Below are 19,604 nucleotides of genomic sequence, written 5' to 3'. Positions count from 1 at the left end.
TATCCATTTGTTGCCCGAGGCGGATTCCGGAAATGGTCCCAAAAGGTCTAAGCCGACGCGATGGAAAGGTTCGGGTGGGACGTCAATGGGCTGAAGCAGACCGGCTGACAGAGTGGTGGGGCGTTTCCGGCGCTGGCACTCATCGCAGGCAGCAACATAGCGGCGTACACAGCGGTAGAGGCGCGGCCAAAAGAATCGACGACGCACGCGGTCGTAAGTACGGGAGACATCCAAGTGACCAGCAGTGGGAAGATCATGCAGCTCTTGGAGGACAGCAGTGCGAAGGTGCTCGGGGACAACGAGGAGGAGGTCTGGGCCATCCTGGCTAAGGCTCCTGCGGTATAAAACTCCATCACGGAGCACAAAGCGGCGCATCGGAGGGTCGAATGGGGCGGTGGTGAGGCGGTCGATAATGGAGCGCAGCTCGGTATCGCGGCGCTGTTCTTCGGCCATGTTAGCAAGGACAGAGAGGGAGCACAGAGCATCCACGCTGTCAGTGCCAAGATTGTCACACGGGCCAACGGGGTAACGGGAAAGGCAGTCGGCATCAGCGTGCAAGCGGCCAGACTTGTAGAGTACAGAGTAATTGTACTGCTGCAGGCTCAGTGCCCAACGACCGAGCCGTCCTGTAGGGTCTTTCAAGGAAGAGAGCCAGCACAACGCATGGTGGTCAGTGACAACTGTAAAGGGGCGGCCGTATAAATATGGGCGAAATTTCCCAACAGCCCAGACAAGAGCTAAGCACTCGCGTTCGGTAATTGAGTAATTCCGCTCCGGGGCAGAGAGGAGACGGCTGGCGTACGCGATCACACGGTGCTCTCCGGATTGTCTCTGTGAGAGGATAGCGCCGATGCCGTAGCCACTGGCGTCGGTGCGAACTTCAGTGGGAGCGCTCACATCGAAGTGGGCGAGGACTGGCGCGGTAGTAAGCTTCGATATCAGGTTGGAAAACGCTTGTGCCTGGTCGGGTCCTCAGATGAAGGTGGTGTCTTTCTTCAGAAGGTTGGTTAGGGGGCGGGCGATGTCGGCAAAGCCTTGCACGAATCGACGAAAGTAGGAGCAGAGCCCCAAGAAGCTTCGGACGTCGTTAGCAGAACGTGGCTGGGGAAAGTCTTTGACGGCTCGGATCTTCTCAGGGTCAGGGTGGACCCCCGTATTGTCGACGACATGACCCAAGATGGTGAGCTGGCGGCGCGCGAAACGGCACTTAGACGAGTTGAGCTGCAGGCCGGCATGACGAAAGAGGGAAAGGATCTGGGAAAGGTCAGCGATATGAGTGGAAAACGTGGGCGAAAAGACAATGACGTCATCGAGGTAGCACAGGCAGGTGGACCACTTAAAGCCGTGCAAAAGGGCATCCATCATGCGCTCGAATGTGGCTGGCGCGTTGCATAATCCGAAAGGCATAACTTTGAATTGGTAAAGCCCATCAGGTGTCACAAAGGCGGTCTTTTCACGGTCCTGGTCGTCTACAGCAATTTGCCAGTAGCCGGAGCGAAGATCTATGGATGAGAAAAATTTGGCACCATGAAGGCAGTCAAGGGCGTCATCGATACGCGGCAAGGGGTACACGTCCTTTTTGGTGATCTTATTCAAGTGCCGATAATCAATGCAAAAACGCCAGGAGCCATCCTTTTTCTTCACAAGTACGACGGGTGAGGCCCAGGGACTGTGCGAGGGTTCGATAATGTTTTTCGCGAGCATTTTAGTAACTTCCGCATTGATAACTTGACGCTCGGCGTGAGAGACTCGATACGGGCGGCGGCGGATGGGAGGGGCATCGCCGGTTTCAATGCGGTGCCTGACGGCGAGAGTTTGGCCCAGCGTCGTGTTGTTGACATCAAAAATATCCGTAAAAGATTCGAGAAGGGCACGAAGCTGGGCAGTTTGGTCGGGACTGAGGTCGGTGGCCATCATGGTCGTGAAGGCGTCGGGCGACTGAGGAGACTGCCGGCGCGGGGTGGCAGTGTCGTGAACAGGGGTGTTGGCCAACTGAGCGACGTGGCAAGGAGCGAGAGGAGATAGTGTAGCCACGCAGATGCCGGACGGGAGCACTTGAGAAGAGACGCCGAAGTTGAGGAAAGGCAGAGAAAGGGCGTTAGCTTGGATGGTGGCGATGGTATGAGGTAGGGCAACGTTACGGGTCAGCAGGAGGTCAAGGTTGGGCGTAACGAGATAGTCGCCATCAGGAACTGGGCGAGAAGGGGTCAGTGGAACGAAAGAGGCGGTTCGAGATGACAGGCGAGCATAATCGGTACTGTACAGTCGCAGTGATATATCGACGGGTTCTGAATCCAGCAGTGGGAGTTCGAGGTGTAGGACGCCATCCGAGCAGTCAATGAGGGCGGAATGGTCAGTCAGAAAATCCAAGCCAAGAATGAGGTCATGGGCACAGGTGGTCAGCACGGTGAATTGAACCGGTATACTGTGGCCGCCGATGGTAACGCGCGCGGTACACGTACCGTCGACAGCAGGCGTGCCACCATCCGCGACACGCACACGGGACATTGCAGGCGTGAGGACTTTGCGTAGGCGACGGCGGAGGGCAGCACTCATCACTGATATTTTGAGCACCGGTGTCAATCAGGGCGCGCACAGGAACACGGTCGATAAAGACGTCCAGGAGATTTGGTCGAGAGGTCGAGAGAGGATTTGTGGTCCGGGTCGTTGATGCAGCGTCACCTCCGGGAGCTGCATCATTTAGTTTTCCAAATGGGAGCGGCTGGTTGAAGGCGACTGTGGGGAGCGAGAGCGGCGGCCCTGCGGCGACGGAGAGCGGGAGAATCGGCGTGGAGGGGGAACGGCTGCTGCAGATGGTTCGGACGGGGCTCGGGGCGAGAAGGTGCGGGTCGAGGTAGAACTGTAGAAGGAGGGGCAGACGTTGCGGGCTGGTGAAGACCATGGACTGCGGCAATGTCGGGCGATGTGGCCAATGCGAGAACACCGGAAGCAGATGGGGCGGTCGTCTGCCGTACGCCACTCATTTGGATTGCGATAACGCTGCGGAGAATAATAGGTGCGACGATAAACAGAGAGAGGTGGCTGGGGGGTGTCCGGGCTTCTGATAGTGCACACAGCCGGAGGAAGGTTCAGGTTAGCGAGTTCCTGACGCACGACGGCCTGAATCAGCGACACGGTGGGCAGAGAGTTATCAGGTGCGGTCGGACGGGGCAGAACAGGCGCAAGGGCTTCCAGTTCCCGGCGAACGATGCGGGTCACAGTGCCGGTAACGGGGTCATCTTCGGAAGAGGCGCGGGACGGTAATCGGTGTTCCTCACAGGAAGAAGTAGCGGCAGTATTAGGGAGCCGAGAGAACTGCTGTGGAATTCGGCGGCTTTTAACCTGTTCGAAATGACGGCATTCTTTTATGATTGCGTCCACGGTGGTGCAGTCTTTGCAAACCAGTAAGTTAAAAGCATCATCCGCAATCCCTTTCAGAATATGGCTCACTTTGTCGGACTCGGTCATGGCGGCGTCGACCTTGTGGCAAAGCGCCAAGACATCTTGGATATATGCCACATAGCTTTCGGTTGACGACTGGGCGCGCGACGCGAGCTGCTTCTTCGCGGTGAGCTTCCGGTCATCGGGTCTGTCAAACAAAGTACGGAGCTTTTCTTTAAAAGTCTCCCAGCTCGTCAGTTCTTCTTCGTGGGTTTCGTACCAGACCCGGGCCGTGCCACTAAGATAGAAGATCGCATTCGCTAGCATCACGGTGGGATCCCACCGGTTATAGGTGCTCACTCGCTCATATAGGCTGAGCCAGTCGTCGACATCGGTCCCGTCGTTCCCAGAAAAGGTACCAGGGTCACGGGGAGGAGCCATGACCACGAAGGGAGCAGAGGGAGCAGAGGGAGTGGTTCGTGACTCGCCGGGTGGAGCCATGATGGTAGTAGCCCCGGCCTGACGACCGCTTCGGAGCTGCGTGGCGTGGAGATCGTTTACCCGGCACGTCCACCAAAGATGTTACGTGGCCCGAAGTCTATGTCGGCACAAGGACGACCGGAGCACAGGGTCCAGATCACAGCTAGCCCCGAGCGGCAAGCGCGCACACACTGGGCACTTCCTCTGCGTCGTCTTCACGGAGATTATCCGTTGCAATATTCTTATGAAAAAAATATTCATTCGGTATATAAAGCTGTGGTTTGCTGACACTTATAGAGATGCGCAACCTGGTTCACTGTGGCGTTCAGTACAGCATCCGTGGACCGGTAGTGAACGCTGAAGATAAGTGATCACAATGGTGACGTTCCGGGCGAAAATATGAAGTTTGACGGAGAGCGTAACGTTCACATCAAGCGCCCAAGAATCGCCATGACCGCCTACCGGCGTCGCCCGCAAGTGAAATTTGTGCGGGTTTAACGTCCGAAGTGGCAGCAAGTTGAAATAAAACTAAAACTCTCAGTGTGCCACAGCGCACAGGAACGATATTTGGACATCGAGGTGGACTATGTAGTGGAAAAGAGATTGAAATGATGCGGGAACATAGCGACTTGTTAAGCTAAGTGTCAATAAATCACCTCATATGGGGTTCACCAGGTGTCTTCCTGCTGTGCCTGCTCTACGTGCCCAGAAATTTATTTTTCAATAGGCTTTTTCAACTAAACTACCGCTTTGGCAAAATTGGCCCTATTCTTTTATTTTTAATTGGTTTAAGCCTATTGATGCCTATAAGGTGGAGGCTATTTCTCATTCCAGTTTATTTTTGCATTAATTTTCTGTTTATAGCAAGGAATGAGACTCGGATTGGGCCTAAGTGTTGGAAGAAGCGTTATTAAGCCGTTACCGGAACCGTTTGCGATTCTCTTTTGTTTCACTTCAAAAACCGCTTAGATAATATTCCAGCAGTTGCCATATTTCTCATGGCGTGGAATCAAACGCACTCTGCTTCCTAACTAAACTGGTCGCAAAACGGGAGAGCCATCTGGTGAACGAAATTCGACGCAGCGTGGTGCACAAGGATGCTCACGGGTCGCTGGCAGCCTTGGCGTGTGGGATGGGAATAGGGGATATTCAAAATTCCGCAAGTGCGCTTTCCCGCATAACAATGTTGTCCCAAACAAGATGGCTGACCATGCGTTTCCAGCTGAAACAAAGCAAGAAAGACTGGTTTTTTGTTTGATTCTTCCAAAATACGTTTCTTACATTCTATCCACACCTTTAGCACCTGTCTTGTAGCCCACGTAGTTTCATTATAGCGAAGTCGGCCATCTTGTTTGGGGCAACACAGTTATGTGGGAAAGCGCACTTGCGGAATTTTGAATATCCCCTATTGGCGTCGACACGGCAGTGCAGTGGTTTAACTTCAGCTAACAATAGTGCTAAAGAACAGAGACGGAGAAGTGCGTCTCTGTTCGATGCGAGATGTTGAACGCTCTCCACGAGAGCAATATACAAATAAGAAAGACCGATACTACATGTCTTCTCACAAGGGGTTGCTATCTTGTAAGGGGCTATTTATTAATAAAAAATAAAAATGGAATGCAAAGATGTTGCTAGCCGCGGCATCTGCCATCGAAACCTGAAGCACTTAAGCTGCGACTAGCGGGAATAAAAGGGCAGGAAGAGGACAGGGAGAGAGAAAGAAAGGGGGAGCGATAGTAAGAAAGTATAGGGGTGGGGTGTGAATATACACTGAGTACAAATATAGGAGAGGCACTACATATGTGAGCGTAATAGTTAGGCTAGCGGTTTGTTGTGAAAAACAAGCGACGCGACCACAACTCGCTCGTTTCTTCTTTTCATCCATGCGTGTAATCTGTGGGCAAAGATTTCTCACCAAGACAGGTATTGTTATATACAGAAGCAGCGGAGGATATTGACAAAGGCCGCCTCCTGCCGTTCGAAGATAAGCTCGCGGCTTTGCAAGCGTTTCCTTCACCGAAAGACCCAGGAGGTGTAAGACGCTTTGTAGGGTTATGAACTTTTATTTACATTTTCAATTGATTCCATGTTCCTCAGCATAGCAGGCACCTTTGGCCAACTTTTGGGAAAGACGAGCGCTTGCATTAAGGTCATGAACACTGCGCGACCTCACTAAGGTGCTCGATGACACAATCGTGTAGCACATTCCTGATATGGACAAAAATTTTGTGATTCAAACAGATGCATGAGAGTTGCGCTTAGGAGATATTTAGCTTTACGAGCTTGAAGGAGCTCTGCGTCCTATTGCTTTTCCGATCCTGTAGCTGGCGCCGGCTTAGAGGAATTGCTTTGCGATAGAGAAGGAATGCGTCCTGATAATTTCTGCTCTGTGAATTATGACTACAATGTCGACTGAATGGCGCTTGTGATCGAGAGGGACCACTTGGCCTTCGCCTGGCTGGGACGCGTCAACGAGCTTAACAGCAGCTAATCACTATCGGCTTCGGTGCTGCAGCTTTACGAATTTACCGTGCTCTACAGTAAAGTATAAATCAATTCTATGGCTGCGCACTGTCCTGAGCTTCTGTTCAGAGCGAGGAATGCCAGATGTCTGATTAAACGGCAGCTGGAAAGAGTGAGCGAGTGAACAGGTAGGTTCAAGTACATGTTTATCGTGTTCTTCGAGAGGTTCAATTTTCGGAATATCTAAGGGCTGCAGACCGCCTTTGCTTTTAGCTCTACGTGAACCGGTCGACATCGTACGCGCCATCATCGCGCAATCTGGGCAGCGAAGGGCGGCATAGAATGGACCGTATCCTTATCGGCAGCACTATAAGGTGCCAGCCACGTCTACAGCCCGCTTATAACTCGACACAGCTGCGCGCGAGACTGACACCGGGAGGCTCGCTATAAGAATTGTGCAACGTGGTGCTTTAGCGACAACATGTGCTTAGCGATGTCAGCATATAGACGTGATGTCAGTGCACGTCAAAGAACCCCATGTGGTCGAAATTTCCAGAACCCTTCACTACGGCGTCCCTCATAGCCTGACTCGCTTTGGGACCTTAAACCCCCATAAACATAAACATAAACATAAACATAAGCTTTTCAGCACCGCATCATGGGGGCTGCCTTATTTGATCACGTGATCACTCTGCTTTACACGCCTCCTAACAGCTTGGCGCCTGCCTAGTCATGATGGCTGCTTCACCTGGTGGTTCATTTCCGACAGGCAGTGTTTCGGCTGATACGGTTGTCAAGAAGTAGAAAGACAACACCAAAGCTTCAAAGGACATCTGAGAACCCTAATTTGTTCACTTGAGGCGTCAAAACATTATCGGACTTTAGCCGCTCAGCTAGCCGCTTCTTCGAACCAACAAATGGTTCACCTCAGTCCTTGTTTTTGCTTCCACTGAAAACTTTGCTGAATATTTTTTTTATTGTTATTACCTAGTCCGGCAAGGTTTATTGCTCCTGCGGCAGCGCTGGGCGTTGTCGTATCGTGTACATGCATGCACACTCCGCTCTGAAACGTTAAGAAGCACACAGTGCGCATTTGTTTATAACCTGTTAACGATGCTTCGGAAAACTAAGATATTGTGTACTGATTTGTTGAAAGCAGAAAGCCGACAAAATTAAATATATACACAAATATATCATGGCAGCAGTATCATGCTTCAAGCAGCCTTCACGAGCTGGCGTGCAATCGTTTCGATGGATTCCTCGATATAACTGTAATAACGCCGCATGGAAACGCGTTCATGCTACAAGAAGTTCACAATTATGTCAGCTGCACAATAAAATTGTGGGTGCGCTCCCGATATGCCGACATGAAAGTGCTGGAGGTCTCGTTGGTAGTAAGTAATCAGACCCACTTTGAGCGCTGGCCTGCGAGGTCACTTTCAGCGACTGTCGCGCATGGATCGATTAGAAGGGAAAACCACTCAGCATAGAAGAATTAAGGCAAATGTTTCAAAGCGAATATGGTGCACGAAAACCGCGCTTCTCGGCATGAAGTTAAAGACTTGCACCTAGACGTCGTGTAATACACGGACTGACGGTAAGCGTTGTCCCCTCATACGGCTCTGCACTGTATAATTTACAGTAACGGCATGTAGGATCGTAAGTCGTTCTTCTTTTCCGTTCCTAATTCGCCCTCGGGCGCTGCTCTTACCAATGGCCTCTCACCAACTTATCAGCAATTGTGTCCTGCTACACTCGCAGACGCAACTGAAAGAACGCCGTCACGGTTTCCACGTTGTAACAGCTTCTTCATGCAGCTATGCTGTGCACTTGCCGTCGGAGACTTTCCAAGATCGAAACATTTAGTTCTATACTGGCTATCTAGCCCTGGCGAACGTGTTTGTTTCGTTCGCCCGTTCCGGAAGGGTGCATATTACGGGCGCGAACAGGCGCAGTTCGTCCTTCTGCAGTTCGGTTTCGTCGAACTCACAAACGATCGCATCCCACACCTTGAATTCTCTGTCCCAATACTTGCAAACCACACACAGCACGTATTACCTCTGCCTTTCCACATCTTCGTAGAAAGAATAGATTCGGCATCCACACGCCAAATTTCCTCTGTTGCGTCGCTGCGTACACACCGGCGACTTACGAGGCCCGTAATGACGCAGTGTTCCGAGCGCGCCTGTGGCGCCATCTGCGCTCAAACGGAAGAACTGCGCGGTGTAAACAGTGCATAGTTTTTCCCGGTTAAATACAAAAGCGAGCACCATCGAAGAACTTGTAGCATCATATGCTTTGCAACCAATTTCTGCATTCGCTGATGTCATTAAGAGAGGAAAAAAGCAGTAGCGCTCGTTCTGTTGAACTCATTCGCGCAAACATTGCGAGTAGCGCGTTGAATACATAGATATTCACAGAAGTCTGTCTTTTTAAAGCTTCCTAAATTTCTTTCTAGGAGTAGCCTCTCCAAGCATTGGTGGACTCAGCTGCATTTTTGTTTCATCCAAAGTAGATAGAGCGGCGCATATTTATCGCTAATAAAGGTATATCCAATCTCATTTCGTGGTCAGGGGCAGGTAATTTGTGAACACAAAATACAAGCCTTAAACAAAATCATTTTCAATAAAACCAAAAAGATTTTGGCACTTAATTTGCAAATGAAATTATCCGATCATAAATGCATGATTTGAAAAGTCCTTCCACTCCACATATATCACACCATTCACTTTGCCCTTAATATTTACAAGTTCCCCAAATGTACTTACTACTGCACATCTACTTCTATAGTCTTGCACGTCACATTCACGCAAGGCTCTTGTAGGCACCTCGAATGACCTCTTTTTATTTCAAATCCGTAGTAAGTACATACGCCTGAAAATAGAAAAGCAAGAAAGATCTACTTAAATTGTATTCGAATCTAATTTAGCACCGAAAACTGACATTTTAAACTTCAGAGCAGCACAAAAGGAGGTTGAAACTTCAGAGCAGCACGAAACGAATTAAATCTCCCCAGACATTATATGATGAACACTGCGGAGACGTTCTCCTTCTTGTTTTATACATACAAGCTGTAGTAAAAGCAGAACCCGTGCTAATGAGATGCTGTGCAGTGTAATGAGGATTGAAGAATCGCTTGGTGTCTTGGAAGACATTTTTTTAATAATGAAGGGGAGCGCGCTTAATGAACGAGGCTGGCAGGCACCTTGTCGTGTAGGACTCCTGAATGCATACAGTGCATTGAAAACTTTACCGACGATTACAGGAGTGCCTAATGCGGTACTTCAGTGCGTCTTGATTCTGCGGTATAATGAGGCAGAAAACATGGAGCACGAAGAAAAAATTGGTTTTAAGGAAATGAAATGGCGCAGTAATTGTGTCATATTTTTATGGACATCCTTACAGCACCGTAAGGAAAGGGAGGAAGGTGGGAGTTACCAAAGAAAGAAAGAGGTGCCCTTGTGGACGGCTCTGATTAATTTCGACCACCTGAGGATTTTAACGTGCACGGACTTCGCACAGCACACGGGCGCCTCTTGCGTTCCGCCTCCATCGAAACGCGGCCACCGAGACCGAGTTCGAACCCGGGAATTCCGGCTCAGCAGCCGAGCGCTCTAAACACTGAACCACCGCGGCGGGTATGTAGAGGGATGCACTGCCACTTTGTCGCACAAGCGTTGTAAACTATCGAACTGAACAAACGCTTCTCAGCGGTGTGAAGCGTCGTGATGCAGCCCTTCCCCGGTTGCAGCGCCCTCTCATGCGTTTGCTCCTCACTGCGAAAACGCATTTCAACGTGCTTGTCTCATTGCTTCAAGGACTAATGCTGAAGCCACAAACGTCATTTGGAGCAGGCCACAAGGCTCGTTACTAGCACATTTAGAGTAGCCTGTGCCGGATCCCATGGTAAACGGCATGGTCTCCAAAACAGCGCCAAGACGCCCATGCATGTGCTAGCTTATGGTTCTACTGTTGCTTCATGGATTAGCAGATTCGTGGTGAATCTTGTGCTAATTCGATCAGAATCAGCCGCACATCTGTGCGACAATTAACGGGCTAAAAACTTTGCGCCCGGAATTTGTTCACTTGGGCAAGGGGGTGCATCGTTCTTCATGAACCCTCCAGCGTCTGCCGCCTGTAAGGGTTTGCGGTGGCATATGTCGGCAGCCACATATAATAACAATAATAATATTAATAATGATAATAATTGGCTATTTAAGAAAGTAAATGGCGCAGTATCTGTGATCACATCTCGGTGGACCCCCGAACCACACCGTAAGGAAATAGAGGAATGAAGGAGTGAAAGAGGAAAGAAAGAGGTGCCGGAGTGGAGGTCTCCGGAAGAAATTTCGACTACCTTTAACGGGGATCTTTAACGTGCACTGACATCGCACAGCACACTGGCTCCTTTTGCGCTCCGCCTCCATTGAAACGCGGCCGCCGCGGTCGGGTTCGGACCCGGGTACTCCGGCTATGGTGCAGGTTGTTAGCACGACGGCTATCTTTTTGCGCGTTTGGAAAGTCATTACGCAACAGCCGGGGGCATGAGTCCTCTCGCCTGCCTCAACTGCACCAACCTCCTCCACTATCCACCTTACGTTTCTGCTTTTCTCTCTTTCACTGCTGCCCCCTCCTCTCAATTTTCAGTCTCGGCCTCACTTCCTTATCGCCCTACTGCCATCCGTTGACGGCCTCTTCCCTTTGCTATAGATGTGTGCGTTACGCCGACGACGCGCAAGAGAGAGAGAGTGAGAGAGAAAACGTTATTGTCAGTAAGAGGTTGGTGATTTTCTTGGGTTGTTCAGCCGCTCCGGGTGGCCAGGTAGCCCGTCTGTCGGCGACCTCCTGCGCGCTTCCTGTGGCCCCGCGTTAAACGTCCGGATCGGGCCTGGCAAGAACAGCTTTCCATTTTTGAAGAAAATCTTATGTTCTGCAGTTCCTCCACCCAGCGGCCCGAATGAAGGCGCAGTCTTTCAGGTCTATGAGGGGCAGATTTCGAGCCGGTCGGTATATGAAAACTTGAGGTGAGAAACACCTAAGTCTTCATAAAACCGTTTAAATGGTGCCGCTCTCAGGCAGTGTGAGGATAGAACAACGGGTAAGGCAAATAGACCAGGCAGCTTACAAACATTGCATTTAAAACTAAGCTGCGGTTGCTCGAAAAATCCTTTGTTCTCAATTCGAGGTATTAATCAGTTCGCTCTCGCCCTGCCATAAACTAGCCGTCCTGGTTAGCGCACTTTGTAGAACGAATTCTCCGGTGGCGCGGCGGTCCCAGGCTCGAACCGCGTACCAGGACGAATTTTATTTAACTACGAAGTTTCCATGGAAGTTGCATAGCTTCCCTTTGTGGCCGTAAGGCTGCATTTGGGTGGATGCCAATAAGTAATTATTCTTTTATTAAAAATTTTAGAAACCTTGTGATGATCGTCCATTTTCCTATTACAACGCTCGAGCACTTCATTAATGAATTTATTTATTTTAAATACCCTCAAGGTATAATACATTATAGAGGGTAGGGGCAATCAAAAATCAGGGGGAAAAATACAAGGCACAGATTAACCACACTATACATACAACGTGGCAGAGACAGTAAGGAATGATATCATGAATGCACTAGTAAAGTGAACAAAAAGATGGCACAATACCAAAATTGCGATTGGCGAATAATGAACGGGCGGTATGGCTAACGAGAACAGGAAAGAAAACGAAAGTGACATTATTCAAGAAAAGCTCACCAAATTGGTCAGGACACTTTTGAAGAAAACGGGGTCATTAATATTTACTAGCAATTCAGTCAATTTTTTCCATTCAGTTGAAGTTTTTGAGAGAAATGAATTGGAAAAGGTCACAGTTTTACATTGTGGTATGTGAACTTTGTGTTGACGGTCTAGTCGAGCAGAGAAAAATGGTGCTAGCTGAATCCAAAGTGACGGGAGTGACGGGTTATGATAATAAATTTTATGAAAAAGACAGATGCGCGAGATCTTCCTGCGGGTAGCGAGTGGTTGTATATTTAGAGCAGCCTTCATTTGAGTGAGGCATGCAGTGCCGTTATAATTTGCTAAGATAAAACGGCGTGATCTATTCTGTATTGCTTCTAGTGCTTGAGATAAAGTTTTCTGATGTGGATTCCATATCGACGAGGCATATTCTAACTGTGGTCGAAAAAAAGTTATATGAAGCTGTAATTTCAGTCACGATGGTGCGAGATAAAATTCACGTTTTAGATAACCTAGAGTATATTTGCTTTGGATGTTATGAATTCTATACGTGATTTCCAGGATAGTGTGTTAGTTATCTGATCACCAAGGTAACGATATCTACTTCGTTTAGCACGATAAAACAATTCTATATAACTTATGCCGCATGCAAGAACTGTTGCTGGTCGTGCCCCACACCATATATCATATAATATTACCTACCTTCTTTTGGTATTAAACCCAGAACGGCCAAGGGTGTGGAATGAAGCAGAGCAAACCCGAGAACTGTGAAGAGTAACCGAGTGAAAGTATCCATATAAGTGCCGCTTTCAAAATTTTTCATCGAGTGCTAAAGGTTCGACACGTGGCTTAGTTTCTGCTGCGTAGCTGACGCCACCGGTTCTTTAAAGGAATGCTGCACCTCATCTTTATCTGAACAATGCTTGCTTACTCGTTTTTTTTCTCTGAGATCTGAAGTCATAGTTTCGCTCTCTTTCTCTCTGCTGCATTAGATCCCGTGATAGGAAGGGTAAAAATGCCCATCCAACTGAACAATGATTGAACATCGTTTGTTCAGTGTTGTTTTGGATGTTATGGATACCTCTGTTTCTATACTTCTTATCGGTTGCTATTTTTTTTGCAAAGGAGCTATTCAGCACGAAGAAAGCACGCTATGAAGGAAAAGTCAAGCGATCACTTTCTTAGAAAACAAGTCAGTTCTACATTTTTGAAATCGAGTCTATTTTATTTTTAAATCTGGTTGCATCATTTTTAAATTGGGTTGCTTAGGCACTTGAAAACAAACTTTTCATCCACAGGCGACCAAAACGAGACACTGAATGGACACCCGGTCTCTTTAATTTCGCAGGTGACACAATTCCAATTCTCCTCTTTGCAATTGCTGTCGTTCATATTCTTGCCAAACTGTCGTTTATAGAGGGCGTTAGAAATTATGAATTAACATATCGTCATTGTAGTTGTGCTGTCATATATATTTCAAGTTATCTGGCAAGCAGCTTCTTCCATTTTGGCTCATACTCCTCTAAATGATTCACTGTTCCAACTGTCGGTCATATATTATTATGTAGGCAGCAAGTGCTTTTGTGTTTTATAATAAGATTTCCGCAAATGCTAGAACACAGGGAATCGTTTGATGCTCAGTAAAAAATGCGTACGTTTCGAGAAGTTATAAGGGCATTTCAATGTACATAACAACTTGGTTTATAAAGCACGAGCTTTTTCTTTTTAAGCCATAAACTAATCTGCTTAATGGGTGAAATCATTAAAACAAACGACCAGAAATCGAGGTTAAAATCAGAATACTTTAATTCTTCTCAGTCAATGTCAGCTAATTGCTTTAAGCTTTATATTTTTCACCTTTCCATCCGTGCATATATCTTCCTCTTCTTCAATGCCTTCAGGGTTTCGTCGCGGGGTCCAGTGCGCAATGACGCTTCGATAGATTAGTGGCTGAGCAGTGTTGTGACAAATTTTATTTCGGTGGGATTGGATCAGGAATAAAGAGGCCGGAGCCCGTGTACATAGAGCGTGTGGGTGATAAAAAAGACTATACACTTAATTTAACATATTAACTCTAGTAAAGTTCCGCACCAGAGAGTACGTAAGAAAAGACGACGAGTAATCGCGCTCTACACAGGCCGTCCGGATGGTTAAATAGAGCTCAGTATCTCCATGTTCCTAGGTGGGAAAATGCAGTTCATTAAACGCTGTGAAACTGGCTGGTCACTCGTGGGCTCTTGCGGAGCCGCCTACAGCAGGAGATGACACCTCTGGCCTTTTACAGCTTTTGCTTCAGCGATCGCGGTAATTCCACCGTTACGCAGCACTTTTTGCAGTGACGGTGATTCTTTACCAGGTCAAGCAGACTCCGCTGAAGCCACGCTTTGACCAGGATGCGCTTCGAACAACCTTTCTAGGATGGTCACCACCTTCAAGTAGGCCACCCTCTTCTGTAAGAAGCGACCAATGGGAAAAGTGTGCTTGCCTTCACTTGCCTCCGCCATTGTTCGAAATAACCGGAGCCCTCGTCTCCCGCAGTCGCCATGAGGCCGGCATCCTCAGCGCTAGTGCTTCGCCCAGGAAACGAGGCAGCAGACGCCGCCGCCCGAGCGCTCTCTCACCGGGCTGTTTTCTCCTCCCCATCCGATCAGGCACCCGATTTTAATCTGGTAAGATAGCCATCGCCTTTACCCTAGCTAATGTAAAGGCCTCAAAAAGGCGAATGAGCGGCTCCTTCTCCGCCTCTTCACCAATACATTGCTGTGCCCGGCAGCACTAAAACATTTCGACCCCTCCTTTAGCGGCAGCTGCCCGCACTGTAGTGCGGTGTCTTCTGACACCTATCACATGGTGCGGGCCTGCCCCTCCAACCCCGCTATTCCCCCCATCCCCAACCCAACCCGGGAGGACTGGGAGGCGTCCCCGCTCGGCTGCCACGACTTAAATGCCCAACAGGCCTTAGTCAGGCGCGCCCGGACGGCGGCCACCGCCACTGGGGTCCCATACTACGGACCTCCACCTAGTGTTTGTAAAGATCGGTCCCTTACGGGCTGATCCAAACATACCTCCCGTCCCTTCTGAATAAATGTTTTCACCACCACCACCACCGCCCAGAAGGCATTGCTTCACAGTGAGGTGGGGATGTAACCATCCTTCCTGCAACACAGGAAAGGAACCCATTGTGCTGTCATCCCGGGCACCACGCTACACCAGGAATCAACGCCCTGCCCACGCCCTTTGCTGTCTCATCCGTCAGCCCACAGGACAGTCCACATGAAAATCTACTCGGGCTTGAGGTCAGTCCCCGAAAGCGCTAATCTAACCATGTGACGTAAATAGTAGAAGGCGTGTTTAGCGTTGTTTTTCTGATGAAAAAGTCAGCAGAAATTTTTTTTTTCATAAATACCTGTGAGTCATAAGCCACTGAAAGCGCTTCAAGATCCGACACTTGTGCTTGCGACAAATGACTATAGGGCAGGTATTATGAGCATTTAAAAGCACATGCTTTTTGTCACTAACTTAACTAGCGGAAGAAGGTTGGGCTCAGCTACTGTGGACATTAGTTCAGCGACCACGTGTCCTTCGGAAATTGCTTATTCGCCCAGACACATGTCAATGGTTCTTTCCATGCCAAACGCACCAGAGTTCGCTCTTGACCTCCTTGATTTTTTTCTACACGATTCTTTTTGTCGCACTCAATAACTTCTGGCAATATATATGAGGAAATAAATTTCCCTTTATGTAAGAGATCCCTCAATTTAACAGACTAGAGCAATTCTAAGTCTTACAAAAAGTTTATGAAAATTTATTTGCTTTTCTAGATCAAAGTTTCCCGAGCCGTGTACAAACATTATAATTTAGTGTAAGCCAAGACAGTGCCATCAAAAAGCTTCATGTACATGTTTAGTTTAGGCCTAAAATACTTCTTTATGAATTTTTTCGGCAAACGCAGGCTACATATGTGAGCAATAGGAAATCCTTTGTCACCAGCGTCAGGTGTCGCTATTTTATCTGAAATAGTGGAGAATGAGCTAATGAAATATGCTTCGTAATTCCCAAAAGTGCAGTTTGCCACAGTAACCAGTGTTAAATTTCACTCCTCGGCTTCTCAGCAAAAATAATAAATATGGCTCATTTTTTAATCACTCATGATTTAATGACAGATAATACGTACACGAATATTTTTATACAAATGCAACCCCAAAACGCGACGGGAGTCGGAAAAGGGCTGGTTCGATTCGACTTCGATAGTTTGTGAGTCTTATCTATGCGAAACACTAAAAAGCCAAAAGGCAAATACAAGAATACATCTTTCTCATATAATGAGCAAAAATTTGAGCAAATGATCGGCTTTGCTAAAAGACAGGGGGCGTAGGTTACTACTAAAAAGCAGTGGCTAATTTTTGTGGTCAAGAAGTAAAAGAGCCTATTTCCTCGAGGCGGTTATACATGAATCGAAAGATGAAAGCTGTTGCGATGTATTGCTATTTCGCAACTTGTTTCGTATATATCGTGCTACAAAAAAATAAAAACAATCCGCAGTTTGTTGTTATGCTTGGAACAGTTAAAATTGTGGTATATGATGTTCTCAGTACTCCAGCCTCAGCGGCATTCAACGCTCACTGCAAATTTGTGGGGGTGAAGGCAACCATAATGAGAAAAATATTGCGACCTGTGATTGGAGAACAGATTTCTAAGCCACTTTTCTATAGTTTAGCCAACACACAAGAAAGTTAAAGCTGTCTGTTTTTTATTTTTAGATGACGTTCGCGACTGACGCCGAGATCACGTTCGTGCTTTCGGTTCGCGAACAATTATATGAAGGGAGCATATATTTTTTTTAAATTCCGTTAGTTCGTAACAATTCTTCTTCGAAATGCTGGCTACGGAATAGGGAGAAACTGTTGCTTACAACAAGTGCAGCGAACACCGAAGCAGTGCTATTAAAGAAGCTAGAGATGTTTGCAAATGGGGTGCACTGCTGTGCACACTGGTTGAGAAAGCAAACAAAGCTGTACAAGTGTGGCTGGTATGTAGAATACATATACGGTGTTACTGAGTGCTAGCTGTTCACATTTCGGTTCACTGCACTCGCAGTTCGCTTGAAACAAGAAAGGAGCTAAAGACAACCATTACAGAATGATGGACGACTCATAGGCGCCGGGTTGTTGGCTTTTTTGTCTATCGATTCGGCATGTCAGGGAACAGCTTGGTTGAGAACTTGGGGTCAAAGCACGGATAAATTGGTAAAACGAGTACTGATTCATCGTATGATATTTGAGAGCGCTGCTGTTGCGGCGAGTTTGAACAGCAAACTTTGCCATCGCTCAGAATTTTTTGAAAGGTCCCTAGTTCAATCCTCCGTGTATTTCTCAACTGTTGCTATGATCGATAAAAAAACCATACCTAAGCAAGGATACACCTAGTAATCAAGGAAAAACGGAATATATTAGGCGAAAAACTTCGTGGCTGCTATTTTAAATCAATTATTCAGAAACAAAATGACGAAGATTGCAGTATAACCAGCGTCCAGTAGCGAATACTTGTGCAAAATGTTCCCGCAAATTCTAATTTGTTCTGGTGTTCCTTTCACAGCCAGCGTCACAGTCAAAATTGAACACTGTGGTACTTGTTAAAGAGCAATGAACATTCACGCAGACCGCAGGGATCACTATCCAGCCTCTTTAAGGAGAAAATTTCATTAACGTCACCCTTTCTCAAAGTATTCAAGTTTCTATATACTTGATAAGTTAGCATAACATAGTTAAAAAAGGAAAGTATTGCAAGGTCTGCATAGGAAGCATGTTCAGAGGGCATCTTCAAGAAAGAAGATAAGGGCCAGTTACCACAGTAGAATTGGCCAGTCACCAGGAGCGTCTGCGCACGCTTCAGTGCAAATACGCTTGCATTTTACAGAAGGTAACAATATTGAAAGGAGATGGGCAATGTGACAGCAATACACCAATTTATACGATTGAATAGCCAGGTAATGTTCCTCGTTCCTTCGTGTTTCCTAAAAGAAAAATTTGAAAATTAAAAACAGGCACTGTGATTTAAGAACTTATAAGCACTGCAAATATATCCACCAGAATTATGCTCTGGTACTCCACAACTCTCACACTGACACAAATGCATTGTGACGGGTTCAATATTTTTTTTCTCCTCAATATCCCTGAAGCAATTACTCACAACATATCCTAAACGGCTTTCTACAAGCACTTCTTTCACCAACATTTTATTGCGTTAGCAATACTACTGTGGGTCTCGCCTCGTTGCGTAGCCCCAGTCGGCAGAGACGGACGACCCTGAACAGCCGCTGCGGCGAGCAGCTGGCGCACCGTTGCTTCAGCCGCGCTCCGCCAGATGGCAGCCCCGTAGGCGTGCCATCTGCAGCGTGCCATAGTGTATAGTAAAATACTATGTGAAGAACGCCTGAGGAAATTGGACGATAACAGGTGGGCAGCTAAGGTATTTAAATATTTATACAGAAAGAGCGTTGACTCACAATGGCGGAAAAGAACTAGAAAACTAACCAGTAAGTATGCCGGTCATGAGGACGGAGAAAGAAAGAGCATTAAACGACAGGTTAAAAATGCGGAAGTTAAAAATTGGATGAATTCAATGGAAAAGAAGCATAGTGTAGAACTATATCGATACTGGAAAAGGCAGATCAGGAAAGAAGTTTTCTATGGTAACTCAAGAGGCAGTGCCCTACTTTTTGAAGCTAGGTCAGGGTGTCTTAGAACGCGCAGCTACAAAAAGAAATTTAACGAAGAAGATGACACGTGTGCAGTGTGTGGCAGACCTGTGGAAACAATTGAACACCTCATAATCAAATATGATGGTATCCATCCGGATGTCGATGCAGGCACTGTCACTCTTCCTGAGGCCCTAGGGTTTAAAGATAACAATGGTCATGTAAATAAATCTGCAGTGGAAGTTAGCAAAAAGGGATTGGAGGATTGGTGGCTGAAAAGCAGAGATGTGGCATAAGGTTAGAATTGTAGGAAACCGTAGGTAAAGATGATGGCGAATCTTAAGGAAAATTGCCAACACAGTAAACAAAAAAAATAATAGTAAAGAAAGAAAAGCTGAGCATGGTGGCAATTGCCAACACCCCGTTTCAAAGCGGGCGCTCCTATCCATTCATCCATCCATGCACGCCGCACGTATATGCTCGCTTGCCTTGGCGTGAATGCTTTGCTATGCAGTCCTCTAAGGAGAAGTCGAAGCGACACGAAGAAGCGAGAAAGCGACAACGTGCAGAAGAGACGCCAGAACAGCGTGAATAACGTCTTGCAAAGCGCCTTGCTATGCAGCTGGGCGACGACGTTCTACCTCGCAGAGTGGTTCCACGTCATCGGTCACCGATGAATCTCAACACCTGACTGCTCAGGAACGCCGCAATACTACCAGGCGAAGGCAACGCACCGAAGAATCGCCAGAAGAACGCGCGCATCATTGCTAACGCAATTTACCCAGTTTAACCAGAGCTAAACCACTGACAATTTTTCTTTGTCACTGTATTTCTACAAGAAATTGTTTTTGCCAAAAGCA

The sequence above is a fragment of the Amblyomma mixtum genome, chromosome 4 (assembly GCF_055824585.1).
Source record: "Amblyomma mixtum isolate Tamu chromosome 4, ASM5582458v1, whole genome shotgun sequence".
NCBI classification, from domain to species: Eukaryota; Metazoa; Arthropoda; class Arachnida; order Ixodida; family Ixodidae; genus Amblyomma; species Amblyomma mixtum.
Note: the sequence above shows the minus strand (reverse complement) of the source record.